At 40.0% G+C, this 17,384-nt stretch overlaps 1 protein-coding gene across 4 annotated transcripts in view; it reads right to left on the reverse strand.

Moving 5' to 3' along the window:
- Positions 1-17,384, reverse strand: part of LYPD1 (LY6/PLAUR domain containing 1) — a 28,530-nt gene that overhangs the window by 3,952 nt on the left and 7,194 nt on the right. The gene's annotated exons all lie outside the window — the stretch shown is intronic.

Raw genomic sequence — 17,384 nt, forward strand, 5'->3', positions numbered from 1 at the left:
AATGTTTGTATTAACACAGTGTTGAATTCCACCTGATCCATAGAACAATGCATGGAAAACCACATTTTATGAGCAGGAAAATGGAACAGAACAGACGAGTTTTACTAAACTTAGCAATCCCTGTAAGTAAAAGCTGTAAGCTGCACCGCACACACTAATAAAGAGTGCTACGTTTAAGTATTCCCTCACTGTATTAGAACCCAGGCAGGGCCTAAAAGGTTCATGATTTTGGAGACAATTATCTTGGAGAATAAACTTCCATAGCTTGTGGGAAATACAGCATGTGAGAAACTTGAATTTAATGGAAATGGAGTGGATCCCTGCCCCGCCCCCCACATAGCAGATACTGTATACCGTACTTATGATTAAGGTTTATTCACTTGAATTGGGTTACTGGACCAGCCTACAGTTAAGTCTATGGTATTATGTATATGGACCATGTACACAGTGCAATTAAATCTAGGAAATGAGAAGTCGGCCTGCTTTACTAATGTAAGTCTTGACAGCTGTTTATGCTTATTATAACTTACTGCTTTCCTTCATTTATGTAGCTGCATTCACTCAACAGTTTTATTCCATTTCCCCAAACTGTTAATTCCCAGATCATATTTGAGTTTCCATACAACATAGAAGCCATTTCCAGAAAACTAATGGAACACAACACAGATTAAGTGCTCTTTCTATGTTACTTAGTTCCAGGGGAGGGAAATCCATTTATAGCCCCCCTGACCTAGAAAATCATGGAAGTGACTAAATTTGGATAAGTATACCAGCATATGGTTCTTTCCTGCTGTTTTCATGGTTGAATCATAGACAAATAGAAGCCCACATGTGTGGGAAAGGTGGTGGAGCAGTGAATGACATTCAATCCAATGACATTCATTGTTGGGTCAAACCACAACCAGTTTGAATGAAATTTAGCATGCCATGCTGGTATAGAGGTCAAAAAGCCAAAGTTCCATAACAAAACTAGTATTGCAGTCTGAAATGAACACTGGAAAGCAGGACAGAAGCACCAGCATTATAATCAGGAATAGTAGAGTTGGAAGGGATCCCAAGGATCATCTAGTCCAACCCCTTGAAATGCAGGAATATGCAGCTGTCCCATACAGGGATCGAACCTGCAACCTTGGCATCAGCACCACACTATAACCAACTGAGCTATCCAGGTTCTATGCAATATTCATCATGTATGAGTACACCAGTAATCAAGAAAATACACGCATATAATTCACAGGGTGGCTTATTCTCTTCTCTTAGTACAGTAAGTATCTTCTTTCTACCTTTTTTACCCTAAGTGGATAAAGATTGAGACCACTTTCAAACACGTTTCTAGCAGAACACTTGCAAAAGCTCCCTACATCAGTTAGTGACTATACTAACTTCTGCCTAATTGGTTTGGCTTTGGCATGGTGTGGATTGAGATTAACCCCACTGTATATGGAAGGGCTTCCTCCTTTCATTCGCAGAAGAGACCAGGATCCAGTAGGGCTCTATGTCAGAGGAAAAGATGGAGCAATTTTTGCTAATCATGCCTGTCTCAGCACCACCCTCCAGAAATGTTCCAGAGGATTTCCCAACTCCCCATAACACCTTTTCATGAGGCACAGGGGTGTGGAGACTGGCAACAATTGCCTCCTCAACCCTTCAGCATGAGTGGAACTCTACTCATCACAAGTCCAAATCCAGACAGTGTTAGAAACTCAGATTTGTAAGCTAGGTGCCAAATGGCTCCTTAAACCAAATTTACACTTACCAGAATGTCTAGTTGCCACTTTAGGGCAAGATGGGTCTAAAGTCTTATTTTTCAAATGATGGACTGATTCTGATTGATTCTCTGTTAAACACGCAGCTAGCTCAAATGACAAACTTGAGCCAGCTTAAGAACTTTGAGAACTTAAAGAAAAGTAGTCACTTTATCCAGGGGCAGTCCACATATATTTGGCCTATTCCTACCTCTTTTTCTAAATGGTGACACAGTCCATTTATAACGTAAGAATATTCTTCACAACTGCGAGCATAGTGGTGGGGAGGGGTAAGCAAAGACAAGCTGCAACATTTAACTATAACGTTACTCACTGTTCCTGCCCAGGCTGAGCAGAAAAAAGCATTTTGCTTCCTGAAATTCATTCCGATTGTGCAGATCCTACAGGATGTGGTATTGGTGTGTGAAAACGGTCAACATCCAATGATCTCCAGATGGTGGAGATGTCAGGCACCATGCTAGTGCCCAGGCATCTTCACTTGGCCGCAGGTAGCCAATAAGTCAGGTGCAAAATGCACTTGGCGCCTGGCTAATTTCAAACACTGAATCCAGACCATTGGTGATCAGCATCCATGCAGAACATGAATTTTACGGGAGATTACTATTTCCTGCATAGTTGCTGGCACATGGTCATGGCAGCTGCAGGAGGCACAGCTCTTTACAGCAGAGAAAGAGAACCTGCAACTCCCCAGATGTCGTTTGGCTCAAATTCCAGTCACTCCCAGCCAGCCTAGCCAGTTATCAAGGGTAGGAGCTGTAGCCCAGCTGCCTTTAGCACATCTGTGAGAATTGCTGCAGCTATACTAGCAGAGGGCCTGAGATGTAAAGGAATTCAAGACCAATTGCTCTGCAAGAAAGAAGAATCTCAAAAAAGGGCGTATCTCCTAATTGCTTAAGGATTTCACTATGGACTACCAGAGCTTGTTACACATGCCTCACTCCGCAGCTAAACTCACAAAAACAAAATAGCTAAAGGATCAAAATGCTGCCACATAGCTATGCCTCCTTGTGTGCAACAGATAATAAAAGGTTTTCAATTGTAAAAACAAGTCATGTATTTATTTCCTTCACATTTTGCACGGTAACAGCAGATGAAAGAGACCATATCAGTCCTTGAAAGCTGAATGCAAACTGAAAAACCTCAGGTGAAAGGTTTCATATCTGCCTTTCAGCGGTAACAATCCTGCAGCTACTTAAAAATCTGAATAACACAAAGAGCCCAATGAGGTAAAGTGCTCATAAAATGTAGCTCAATGCCCAGCTTTTCATTTAGGACATTGGGATGAGCTGTGTTTAATCCTTCTATTCAAAAGACCTAACGGTGCAACAGCTGAGCGTCCAATCAAACCTACAGGAATTCATCTTTCAGTGGCAAACACTTTGAAACCATCAGTTGCATGCTGGCATTTCAGACACAATGAACAACAAATGCAGCAGTGGTAACTCACTAATCTGCCATCTAATGTCACTTTTATCATCCATTACCATAAACCGAACAGCTCATCTAGAAACATCTCATAGAAACAAATTATCACAAGCGAAACCCTTTGCATTTCACAGGACAATATGGTATGGCACATAGTGTCTATGGTCATGACAACTAACAAAACTTTGCATTTGCAATGTCTGTTGGAACAACCGGCATCTTCCCACACAAGCTGCAATCCAGTGCACACTTACCTGGAAGCCCCACTGAATTCAGTGGGACTTGCTTCTGCATAAATGTGAATACGGAGCTACAGGGAACCAGGCAGAGGGCCTTCTTGGTAGTGGCGCCTTACCTGTGGAAAGCCCTCCCACCAGATGTCAAAGAGAACAACTACTACCAGACTTTCAGAAGACATCTAAAGGCAGCCCTGTTTAGGGAAGCTTTTAATGTTTGATGTATTATAGTATTTTAATATTATTTTGGAAGCCACCCAGAGTGGCTGGGGAAGCCCAGCCAGATGGGCGGGGTATAAATAATAAATTATTATTATTATTATTTATTATTATTATTATTATTATTAGGATTGTGCTAGTATAGTAGCTCAACCAACCTGTCATTAAATGTGTCTGCTCATTTAATACTTCCTTGAGAGACTACGTAGTCTTCAGTGCCTCTGGGTTAGTCCCCTGATCTCTTTTCCCAATGCTGTTATTTCTAGAAAAAACTAATTCCTAGGAGTGCCTCTGGGCTAAGCAATAGTTTAAAAAGGGAGCAAGTTTCTTCCTTTCATTTCTTCTTTCTCTCTTTTTTTTGTAGCATAGCACCAAACAACACGTTCAGGTTGCAGAAACCAGAAATCACATACATTGGAGTTTTCTTGATTTCTGTCAAGTTAGCACACTGAGTTGGGTCCATACAAAGTTAGCTGCTCTTGGGACTTATTGTCATCAGTATGAGAAGTTTGTTGTTGTTTAGTCATTTAGTCATGTCCGACTCTTTGTGACCCCATGGACCAAAGCACGCCAGGCACTTCTGTCTTCCATTGCCTCCCGCAGTTTGGTCAAATGAGAAGTTACGGTAGTAATGATTTAACTTAAAACTCATAGATTGCAATGGAAGCTAAATGCAACTGACTTACTTTAGTACCAAGCCACTGGAAATTACAAATGCCAAGATTGTTTGCATCTAAAAAGCCATAATTTGTGCTCCCACCTGAAATATCACTAAGAACCTGAAAGCTAGGTGTGGCAGCTCCAAAGTTATGCAACTTCCTCCCCCAAAGATGCATCTAACGCCTTCATTATGCAATCCACGGCGTATGCTGCAGATGCCCTGGAACTTCATTGTGAATGGTGGGTAAGAAATCAAAACTATAAAAAAGTACCGACCAATAACTTTTCATAAATTACCTGTGTTGTGAAATAAATTTTAGCTTATGCAAGTTGAGCTTCAGTAGTGACTGAATAATAATCAGCGTGTACTATGTTTCTCCTTAACTACATTTCTAAAAAAGCAAGAACTGTTTTGTACCAAATGGTGCTATTCTAATACTAGGGAAAAGGTAAGGACTGGATTTCTAACAGGAGCTAACCCATCTTTGTATTCTTGACTTGGAATTTGATGAACATCTTTTGGCTTTGAGAGTTTTGCATTGCTTATACTACAAATAAATTTCTACTCAGAAAGGAATCTGTCACTCGCTATTCTACTGGATGTGTTGAAATGACACAGAGACCCATTCGTAACCAACCATTGAATATATGTCATGGAATATTTTCCCTCTGTTCTGGCCTAGCCAATCTCCAACAGTGGCCAAGAAACAGGTTAGCCATACAAAGACAAAGTTGCCAAGTAGATTCTAGTTTCCAATGTCTACATTTTTCCTTTATCCCACTTGCTCTGTGGTCATTATCCTTTTATGATCATAAAGCCAATTCATGAAACGCTCTCTTTCTCCATTATGTATTGCACTGGTGACAGCTCATTTAGGAATATAAAATGGGTGGTAGAATCTTTTGTTAGGAACTTCTGCACCAGGTGATACCAAAAAGCAATCTGTGTCTTAAGGAGAACTGATTTGAACCAAATAATTATGCTATATATAGATAAACGGTTAGCACATTTGCAAAGCTAATGGGTCCAGTACAGTTTCAAATTGGATGGGGACCATTTGTTGAGGTCCCTGCATGGCAGTGAGTTGGTCTATATGACCCTTGGGATCCCTTCCAACTCTACAATTCTATGACCCTATGATAATATACAGCCTCCATCATTCCTCAATAAAACTCAGTGAACCTCTGCATGGGATTGTGCCCTGTGTTCCACTCCAGGACAACCCCACCAACAGAAATGTATTTTTATTTTTTATTTTTGGAAGCTTCACCTTCCCCACTGGCAGACTCCTCTACAGCATCTTAATTCCATTCGCACACAGAATTAGTCCTTCCATTTGTGGAAGTCTAATTAGGATCCAAGCCCTAGCCTTTTTACATGGAGAAAATTTTGCATTACATTTTCTCTCTCACTCTCCTAACTCCCTCTCTCATTTGCAGACTTGGTCATAATTCATGTCAATCTCTGCTGCCTCCATTAAATTTAATTTTCAGCACATCATATAGACAGGCTAGTAATTAATAATTATTCTTTTCTTAATGATACACTTTTGTGATTTATGACTGTTTTCTCTTGGATGTTATTCCCATTTGTTTGTTCATAAAGACAAGATTGAATACCTTGTGCGTAAACTGATAAAGGCTTTTCAGCTCACTCCTGATAAGGGTCTCCTGTAAATGGGCCCATTTATCTCTCCTTTCTCAAACTTTCGTGTGTGTGTGTGTGTGTGTGTGTGTGTGTGTGAGAGAGAGAGAGAGAGAGAGAGAGAGAGAGAGAGAGAGAGAATTTCTTTTAAAGCATTTGCTTTGATGGAAGTGTCAATCCACACTTACAAATTACCTGTTCTTTCTTCCCCTCCAGATAGCATCCTTACCTCCTCTCAAATTACATTGTGTTTAGTTCTAAATAACCAAAATTTTAATATACAGTTGCAGAACCACACACAGATCTTTTTAAATCACATTTATATTCCACCTTTTTGCTAAGGCACTCAAAGAACCATGGTGTACACGGTTCTCCTCCTGCTGCTGGGGGAGGCTCAGCGTAGTAGACTGAGAGGCAGTGACTAGCCCAAAGTCTCTGAGTGAGTTTCATGGCTGAGTGTGGATCTGAACCCTGGACTCCCGGGTGATAGAATTGTAGAGTTGTAAGAGACTTGAAGGGTCATCTAGTCCAACCCCCTGCAATGCAGAAACCTCGGCTAAAGCATCCATGACAGATGGCCATCTAACCTCTGCTTTAAAACCTCCATCCTGCTGGTAAGTCCAAGAATGTATGGACAGCATATCAAAGTTTTGTCTTTCTTATAAAATAAATGTACTATATGCTGATAAATTTAAGAATGTAAGGAGAGCCCTGTTGGATCAGGCCACAGACCTATCTAGTCCAGCTTTCCATTTCCCACAGTGGCTACCTCTGGGAAGCCTACAAGCAAGCTATGAGAGGAACAGCGCTCTCTGGCTGTCGTTCGCTAGCAATTCAGAGGCACAATACCTCTGATACTAGAAATAAAAGAACCTGATCAGGATTAATAGTCATTAATCTGTCTAGTCCTCTTTTAAAGCCATCTAATTATGTACCAATCGCAACATCCTGTAGAAATGAATTCCCAAGCATTTCCTTTTGACTGTCTTGAATCTCTCCCACCCTGCAGTTTCATTAGCCAAACCCAGGTCCAAGTAGTATGAGACAAGGAGAGAACCTCTCTCTCCACTTCCTCCACACCATGAATTATTTTACACACACATCCTTACTCACGTTTTTTAATAAACCATAAATATTGGGATCTTTTTTCATAAGGGAGTTGTCTCAGACCCTGATCACTTTGGTTGTCCTTTTCCCATCTTAGCAACATCTACATTATAGAGAAATGACCGTATCTCAGAAGGTATGTGCAGAAGAGGGCGTGTTTAGCCTGGAAATATGACAGCCATTTTCAAATATCTGAAGGGCTGTCATATGTTTTCTTGTTTTCTCCTGCTCTGGAGGGTAGGACTTGAACCAATGGGTCCAAGTTGCAGGAAAGGAGATTCCCATTAGACACATGGAAAAACCTTCTGACAGTAAGAGCTGTTTGACAGTGGAACAGTCTCCCTTGGGAGGTTGTGGACTATCTTTCCTTGGAGGTTTATAGGCAGGTTAGATGGCTATCTGTCATGGATGCGTTTAGCTGAGATTCCTGCATTGCAGGGGGTTGAACTAGATGACCCTTGGGGTCCCTTCCAACTACCCAGAACAATGTGGAGAGGAGGAAAGGATTGTTCCACCTGGCAAGCAGAAATGCTTGCACTGACGAAATAATTATAAGAATACAATGTTGAATTCCTCCTCACAGTATTCCAAGACTTTATACAGATTTGTATAAAGGCATTAAGATATTGCTTGTTGCATTTTCAACCATTTCCCTAATGATCCCTGACATGGAATTGATCTTTTGAATAGCTGCCACATAGTGTTTACACTAAATAACCCCATGATCCTTTGCCTGGTCACCCAGCTCAGCTTCCAATGGTATACATGTAAAGCAATCATTCTTTTGCCCCAATGTGCAACACTGATAGTTTCCTTATATTCCCAAATAATTAATCATGTGAGATGAAACTTTAGTACAAAATTTACAATTGTGTAACTATTCAGTCCTGAAGATGAAGTCTCTGTTTTCTGTCACCTTTTCTATTCTGATACTTTGATCCATTCTATTAGGTCCAAATAACAGAGTAGAACAGACATATTCTCAGGTATATGACCTACAAGGAATCTTTATAAAGATTCCGAAATGACTCTGAAAAGCACTCTCCCTATTGGATATACAGGGTGAGTCTTTTAAAAGACACCCTGTGGAACATGTGTACTCTATTCACAAGGCCTCTTTTAAAGGACTCACCCTGTATATATTATTTTATTAAAAGATTTTGAAACAACACCCTTCATAAATTAGTAATCAAGGTAGTGTAAAAGTAAGACCAAAGAGATCATACCTATGTAGACACAACCATAAAATGGAGTACATGATGTGCCCTTTTACCAAATATATTCTCATAACCTTTGCTATAGCATTTCTCACAAGAATCCCTGTCTATCGTTGTTGACCAGTCAGAGGAAGCACTGTTTTCATATATTTTATCCAATGGAATTCAAAATGTATTAGAAGTGGGGGTGATGCGGTAGCATTATGCATAAAAAGCAGCACACTGTCTAATTTGTATAATGTTTCATTAAATTATTACCATTCTGCTTTAAGAGTGAGATGCTTCTAGTAACTCTTTAACATGCTTTCCTTATGTACACAAATGAGGGAATCCGTCAAATAATCTGTTTTGGCAGGAGGAATTTTTATGAGATAAGATGCTACATTCCTCTAAGGGCTGATTTATGCAAGGGCTGATTATGTGGCAAGCATTCCTGTTGTGTGTACACTGATGATTGCACTGCCTAACACCATAAGCAGTAAACAAAATGTACACATCTCCAAAATGTCAGGGGTAAGCAGTGAATAATCCCCAGGATGCTGCTGTGGGACAGGAGTGTTTTAAGATATTTGTCTTCCCTTCACGAGTTTACTGTATAGTGTTCAGCACTGCTAACATGGGTGTGCAAGAGAACGTGTGTAGAATGTGCACATATATATTCTACACGAGATGCTCTTGCACACCCATATACAGTATTCCTATAGGCATAAAAAAAAATGTAAGGCTGTCACCACACAGCTCACAATGGAGGGTTGTGTTGTTTTTTTGCTGCACTACTAGATTTGCATAAAGTCAGCAGGAGCAGGGGATAAGAGAGATGGCAGGTTGCGCAACAGCAGAGCCCATGTGATGGGAGCGAGAAGAGAGACCACTGAAAATGAAAATGGTGGTTTCAAACAGCAGCAGAATAGAGCAGAGATGCAAGGAGACAGAGGAGATTGGTGGTTTTAAACAGCAGAGATTTAAATAAAGCAGTGATGGCGCAACACTGAGCGGGGAAAAACATTTGAAACAATGGGAGAGATTTGAGTGAGCAGGAGGTGACACAGGGGAAAGGGGACAATGTTTTCATACAGCAAGAAGGGAGTTTTAAAAGTCTCCAATAGTTTTTTTTTTTAATCTTAGCTTCTGTATTGTACCTTTCTGCTATTCCACCTTAAAACTGGTTTTTGCTGTGTTGTTTTTTAAAAAGCCCACAACCCTTCAGCATCTCTCTGTCTTTGCTTTACTTCAATTTCCACCATTATTTTAATCTAAGTGTGCCTCCACCTCTGCTTTACTCAAACTTATGCCATTGTTTGAGCAAAGACTGCCTCATGTGAGAAAGATAAAAGTTGCAGGAAAGGGGGAAGGAAGGAGATATTGGAATTGCATTGAAGATTAAAGTAGGGGTGTGGAATGGCCCAAAGAACAGGAAGGGGTGGAAGCTTGTTAATTGGGAAGATGAACAGGGTGCTTAGTATTTGCATTCTGTGGGAGGGAAGAAGATGCAGGAGCTCAACATGGGGGTGATTTGTATGCAGGGGGGGGGGGTCCTTTAAAAAAATCAGCTAAAGTCTATGTTGTCTTACTATCTCCTTCCCAAACTTTCAAGCAAACCATAAATGGCACTGACTTACAGATACATGTATGGCTCATAGTGTACAACTCAATTAATGCCACAGATAAATGGCTGTATCCATGATATTCCTAATGCAGTTGTAGGTTGGGCTACTGCCGCATTTCTACTTTATAATGAGATCCAGCTTTGGAGACAGTGTGGGGATTGGCATACTCTTTTTATCTGAGGAGTCACTGAAGCAAAGTTTAGGCATCTTGTTTTTCTCAGTTGTTCTTAAGCCTTCTTGTAAATGGTATACGGAACTATTTTAATGTGCAATCCCATATGTGAATGACGTTCGGATCCGTACCCTGATTTTCTAATAACGTTTAGGAAATTTGGAATATGCCATTCAGGTACGCACTCAATTAGCCTCCCTGCTACACAGATTATTCCCCCTTTCCCCTTCCATGGTTTTCTTTAACTGTGGTGTACCTTTACACCAGCACCAGCAAGGATTGCTCTCATCACCAGATTTGCAAACCTCAGTGATTGGTATTGGTGTGTGTGTGTGTGTGTGTGTGTGTGTGTGTGTGTGTGTGTGTGTAGAATCTTGTTATAGTCAATCTAAGCACATATGCATATTTAAAACAACACTGAAGGTAAAACAACAATGGAAAGATGGAATTTATGTAGGAAAGGCTATGTGAGCCCATAACAAAATGTCTGAGCATCAAGACTGAGAATATGACATTGACATCTACAGCCACCATAGTTTTATGAGACAGCTTCCTTATATCATTGTTTTGTCTGCAAACAGCACCCTACCGCTGATTGTTTGAAGTGCTTTCAGTTCTTTTTGACAGCATCATTAGCAGTATTAGTACTATAAAATTTCTAGCCCTTTGGTGTTTTGGGTTTAGCAGTGGATAAGAGTACTCAGATGTTTGCTCAGAGATCCGACCAATAAAATGTAAAGGATTGCTGGTATTAAATCCATTTGTCATTATAATAAACTTTTAGAAGGTAAGGGGAGTGTAGTGCATAGATCTGGGTAGGTCACTGCAAATTGTTCTGGAATTTATTCATTTATATGTGAAATTTAAACCACACTCTAGTAGTCTGGAAGCTTAGAACTGAACTGCTAAGACAGCAGCCTGTGGGCACCATATCTGATCATTGTATATCCCCTCAGAACAAGTCCAAGAAATGGAAAAACATAAAAAGCTATTGTCCATATCATTGTGAGAAATTAAAGTCGCTCAACCAGAAATTGCAACTTCCTTTTAAAATAATCCATCAACTTTTTGCATTATCATTCTTTTCATGTTTTTTTCCAAATCATAAACTACTTCAAGTCAACTTCTAGCTCCATCACTGCTTTACTGTGTTTAAAAGTACTAAAAAAAAAGCAATTTATTATAAGCTCTCCATGGTTTCACCTTATCTAATGCACTTAATTTAGTTCATCTCCTGCTTCCTTTGTAGTGTTACAGGCAACTGTAAGATTGGAAGCAATTTATTAATAAGAGAACATGCCCTACAGCTTTAGCATCTGAAAACACTTCCTGAATGGTAATATATCTGAAGCTCTGAATTTATAGCATATAGTGAAAGTTAATAACATATACCATAATTCTTTTATTGCATGCAGCCTTGTTTATCATCAACAGAAAGGAGCTGGGTGCTTCAGATATGGGCAACTATAAAGTTATTCCAGACAAACACTGACAGTAAGGAACTGGCTGCAATGCCTCTATAGTGGTACCTTGGGTTAAGAACTTAATTCGTTCTGGAGGTCTGTTCTTAACCTGAAACTGTTCTTAACTTGAGGTAGCACTTTAGCTAATGGGACCCTCCCACTGCCACCGCCGTGCGATTTCTGTTCTCATCCTGAGGTAAAGTTCTTAACCTGAGGTACTATTTCTGGGTTAGCGGAGTCTGTAACCTGAAGCGTATGTAACCTTAAGCGTATGTAACCCGAGGTACCACTGTTCTTGGTGCAGATGTCCAGGAGCCAAGGCAGCAAATGTCCTTGCTTCTCCCTCTGGGAAGCCTATTTCATTAATAACTTATTGGAAGAGATGCACATCTCCTCATCCTTTCTTGTTAAGCCTTACCACTCCAGTACGATGGAGTATCCTGTCCAAACACATTTTAAACTGTGTAATATGGAATGCATGCCCCATTATTTTTAAAAGGACTGTATTAAGGAGAGGACTGTGCTTCTAAGCAAAAAAGCCCTCTTACCAGTGCAGGGTCCTGGGAAGTACCTCCCCCCCCCCCCCGGTAGATTTACATCTATTTTATTTTTATATATTAATTTTCATGTCACCCTTCATCCGAGGATCACAGGGCGGTTTATAAGATCTACACACACAGAATTTAATACAGAGTTTAAAACTGAATGTGCACCTCAGGCACATTAGTGTGAGGGCCTCCTGAGAAATTATTCTGACACCCCCCCCAGCCCCCACCCATTGATTTGGTGGCAACGGTGAAAAGAAAAACCACTGAAGTAGACACAGCACTGAAGTAGGTGGACACAAAGATGTGGATACGAAGAACCATCTCTAAAATCATCATGTCAATCATTTGATGAACAGGTCAGAAAAATAAACCTTTCTCAACTGATCAGGGGCGTACTTAGGTGCCCTTGTGTCCTTGGCAAGAAGATATATTGACGCTCCCCCTCAGGCTCTTGGCAATCGCTGTCCATCTTCCACCCCCCCAAGCCCCTTCTAATAGCGCCAACCAGAGGTGCCCAGAAGTGTCTGCGGGGGGGGGGGGCTGGTCTGGCCCCCAGAGAAGTTGAGGAGAAGCTGGGGGAGCACATGGACAGGCTCCTAGCCACTCTGAGCCACAGACGAAAGGTGTGATTCGGCAGGAGCCAACCTGCGACTGATCTACTCGGGAGGGGAAACTGTGTGCCATTGTGTACAAATAAATGAGGTTGTGGGAGAGCCACTTCCCCCAAGTATTGGCTGAATAAAGTCCTTGGGCCAAACAAATATTAGCCACCCCACTGTACATTACTGGAGTGTTAAGAGTCAATTTTACTTTCTCCATTGACCTCTTATGAGCAATATGTTATAAACAGGATTGAATCTTTTAAAAATGTGTAGAACGAATAGCCAAGTTTCAGACCATGCTGCCTTTCACGGGATACCAAAGATAAAGCAATTAGCTCTGAATATTAATGACTGGAAGGTTCTCACATATGTTGAATTTTTTGAGTTTTTAAAATGTTATCAATACGCAAATGTGAGTAATATACAATTTTTCAGCCTTTCTTAACTAAAGTAACAGGGGGAGAATGTGCACCTTTAACATAGATGCAACTAGTATGTCACCTTTTCCTGGGAGAGGTTCCTCTCCTTTTGACAGGTGGGTGAAAAACAAAAACTCAGCAACTGATTGTTTTGTACTGCAGCTGTACTGTAGTAAAAGCTTCATTAGATACATATATATTTGCTCATCATGGTCATAGCAAGGCAAAACTGAATGCGACAGCCGTTGAATTACACATGCACCAGATCAATGAGTTAAATAATTAAGGGGAACTTTTTCAAAATTAGTTTTTCTCTTGGTTTCTGATAATTAGTACGAAAATAACTTGTTTTGCAGAGCTTTAAAAACAGCATTTATTAATCTGCACTGTACCCAGTTTCCTAACATACTAGCTGAAGTGCACAATTACAGAAATTGCTTTAATTGCACTGCAGCATTTTATACAACCTTGCATGCACAGGAAAATGCCACTGTAAACTGAACAAATGTATTTTTAAAATCCCAAACATTTTATTTAAGGGAATCATGTTGCTGGTAAATTCAGTTGCAGTAGAAATTCAGCTCTCTGGACAGTTTGACATTTTGGCTTCTAGTTTTTCACTTTATTATTCCCTTTTTTAAAAAAGTATTTAAGCCCAAGCCCATACCACTATTTTTCAGGTTCTCTTACAAATGATGCAACACAGCTTATACCAGAAGAATGGAGTAGAAACAATGGGAAATATGTGCTTAAAAGCCACATAACAGTAAAAGTTCAGAAACCATATATATATATTATTACCTAGTTGGATAGGCACCTAATCCCCTTTTTCTTCCTTCCTACTCTCAATTTCTTTCTCTATATTCATTGCCATGCTTTACATCAGGCATCCCAGATGTTTTAGACTACAATTCCCATCATCCCTGACCACTGGTCCTGTTAGCTAGGGATCATGGGAGTTGTAGGCCAAAACATCTGGAGGGCCACAGGTTTGGGATGCCTGCTTTACATTGTTGTCAGAGTACAGTCTAAAGACACTTCATACAGCCACCTTGCTGCACCACCTAGGTATGGTCATTACCTAGATGGGTGATCCCCTTGGGGGATGCTGTCTTGAGTTGTATGATAAGAAAGCAGGCAGGAGACAAATGATATATATCTCACAGGTGCAACTGGTGTGAGAATCAGACTATAGATCTGGAAGAGGATTTCTGTGTTATTTCATTTAGCTCATTCAGCAACAGAATACTCTTATACTCACATTATTGTCCATGATTTGGCTGTGTCCCTCCATTTTAAACGTACTAGGTATCCTGTGCCTCTCTTACAATTTAGAATTTATTTCGGCATTTACTGCCAACGCTACTTGACACTACTTGGCCTTCCTCTCTGTTCTGCTGGTTTCCTACACACATCAGTTTGAGGTTTCACACATGCAAAGTATCAACCAGAATATAATCCATAACATGTATTTACACTCAGTCAACCCATTTACCTCTCTACATGTATAATCTAAACTCCTTCATTCTCCACTATCTCTGAAAACTTTGGGTTGCGTCCAACGGCTGGCTTTGAACTGCTAAGCAGAAAGCACTGCCACTTACGTGAGGGAGAGTATGCCATTTTTACCAATTTCCTCCACACATCTACTGCAGCCCATCACACTCCTTATCCCATACTATTCCAGACTGTTCCACAGCTGTGAAGAGCAGCATTGCATGGGACAGTTTGTAGGTGGAATCAACAAAAACAAGGTGTCTCACTTCACAGAAGTGCTTTTCGCTAGTGAAAATCCACTAGTTGTACAACCATTTTGTTCTCTTTAATTAGGCAATGAAAGTATGTTGCATTGTTTGTAGAAATGTCTACCCAGTAAGCCTGATGTGATTATTTTATGGGTTGCTTAGTATCCACACTAAATCTACAATCAAAGCTATTACTCTGTTTTTAAATTTGGATTTTCTGAAATTTCTCTGTCAGTCATGTTTTTTCTACAGACTGATTCTGATTTGGATACTGCTATAAATTACTCTAGTAAAGGTTGGCATGTTAGCTTGTATAACTTACAAATGGGTCTGTCTTGACCAATAATATGTTCAATGAAGTACATTCTAATTCATTTACATGGCACTTAATTATAAATTGGTTTATCATTCTTTATTAGTTAACTATGTGAGCTGAGCCACAACAATTCTGTTTCCAAATGAAGAAATGGCACCGGGAGATCTAAAATTGCCTGGGGGGGGGGGTGCCCTACAGGCTAAGATTTGAATCCAAGTCAAATATGCCAAGATCTTCCTCTTACTCAAATATCCTAAAAGGTATCAAGATGGTGAAAAGCCAAACTACTTCATAATTACAAAAGGAACTGAAAATAACGCAGCAGGGTGTTGTTATATAAACCATTTGGTGCGTACACATTTAGTGTAGTCAACATTATGTGTGTGGAAATCTGTTTGCACAAGAGGGTTTTCCTGACCCTTCCTCTCTGTAGCCCCCTGTATCCTTCAGGGAAGAAAACCTGGTATGTGGTGCATGGGCTTCAACAACATGCAGAATCATTAAAAGTTAGTGTGAGGCAGTTTGCATAAACAAGCTGCTTCCATCTGACTGTCAGCATTTCTGTCTCCAGCTGCAGCCTCTGAACCATCTCCCACGCCTTTCCTAAGGATTGTCTGATCCACAGGCGAAACTTATCATGGGTCTGTGAGACTGCAATGGAGGGGGAGGGGGAATTGGCAAAGCCCACTACACACAGATAATTCTGCCCATATAACATTGGCGTTTTGGTTTTGGTTGCACTGTCGTTAAAAAGACAAGTTGAAGAAAATTAATGCAGCTTTTTGGACTACTGTTTTAAGACCTTCCTGTAAGACAAGACTGAAGAGCCTAGAACTTAGTGCACGGGGGGGGGGGGCATACTAAGATTGGAGGATGGTATGAGAGAGATTTGCAAAACTGAACAACTGGGCATATCATTAAAAAAACAAAACCCAAAGCATTGCTTCAATACTAGGCTATAATTTGTAGTGGTTCACACAAATTAATGCATGGGATTCACTATCACAAGATGTGGTTGTAATCACTGGTTTTGAAGAGTTTCTCTCTCTCTCTCTCTCTCTCTCTCTCTCTCACACACACACACACACACACACACACACACACGCAAGTTAATGGAGAATAGTTCTATACAGGACTGTTAGCTACAATACCTAAAATCACAGCAGTATGCCTGTTCTGAGCCCCAGATAATAGAACTAAGAACAGGGGAGGAGGGGTCGTTCAGTTTGACTTTCCAAAAACATCACATTGGACCAACATCCATCTAATGTACAGAGTGGCCAATCTAAAAAGGCCATTCTTACGTTTTTTATCACAAGTGGGAAATCTGTGGCCCTCCAGATATTGTTGGACTACAAGTCCTATCATCCCAGATCATTGGTCATGTTGGCTGGAGCTGATGGCAGTTGGCAGTCCAACATCATCTGAGAAGTCACAAGTTTCCTTATTTTATCTGGATTAAGATAAAAGGGAGACTGGTGCCTGGGTACTGTGTAACAAACAAAATAATTCAGTACCGAAATTGACCTGCATAGGTGTCATCGTTCCATTTAATGAATACAAACATTTGTGTCACATTGCCACCATTAACATGTAGATAATATATATAACTGTATGTAAATAAGTGATCCTATATATTGCAAAACAGGAAAATAGCTAAATGCATGTTCAAGTGTGTGGATCCATTGGCTTACTGATTTGGACCATTAACATGGTTTCAATTAAATATTATTATTATTATTATTATTATTATTATTATTATGCCTGCCCTTAACCATAAGGTCCTAGGATGGTTGCAACAATTTAAAATACAACATTGCCTTAAAAAAAAGAACAAAATATGTTGCATTTCACTTTGAAGTAAGATTTACAGAAACCTTAATCATGTGCACTGAGAGAAATGCATATCTTACTAAAGAAAACAACTATTAAATCTATACTAATTTTATTTTAGCCCTAGTAGTCAAAAGGAGAACCTGCAATTGCAAGATTGCAATTTTATTTATTTTATACATTGGGTTAAAAATTCAAACTGAGTGGCTCTCTTTGAATAAGAAATCTCTTCAGTGCTGAACAAGTGTAAAAGTAAGCAGCATTGGGAAATGGTATGTTAAATGTTGAGCTAGACATGTGCTAAAGCATAGGAATGTGGCAAAAAAAATTGTACACATTTTTAAGTATCTGTAAGCAAACAAAAATCTAGCTGAACACAATCATACTAGAGGTAATTATTTGAG

Source organism: Podarcis gaigeae (genome assembly GCF_964106915.1).
Source record: "Podarcis gaigeae genome assembly, chromosome: 1".
NCBI lineage: Eukaryota > Metazoa > Chordata > Lepidosauria > Squamata > Lacertidae > Podarcis > Podarcis gaigeae.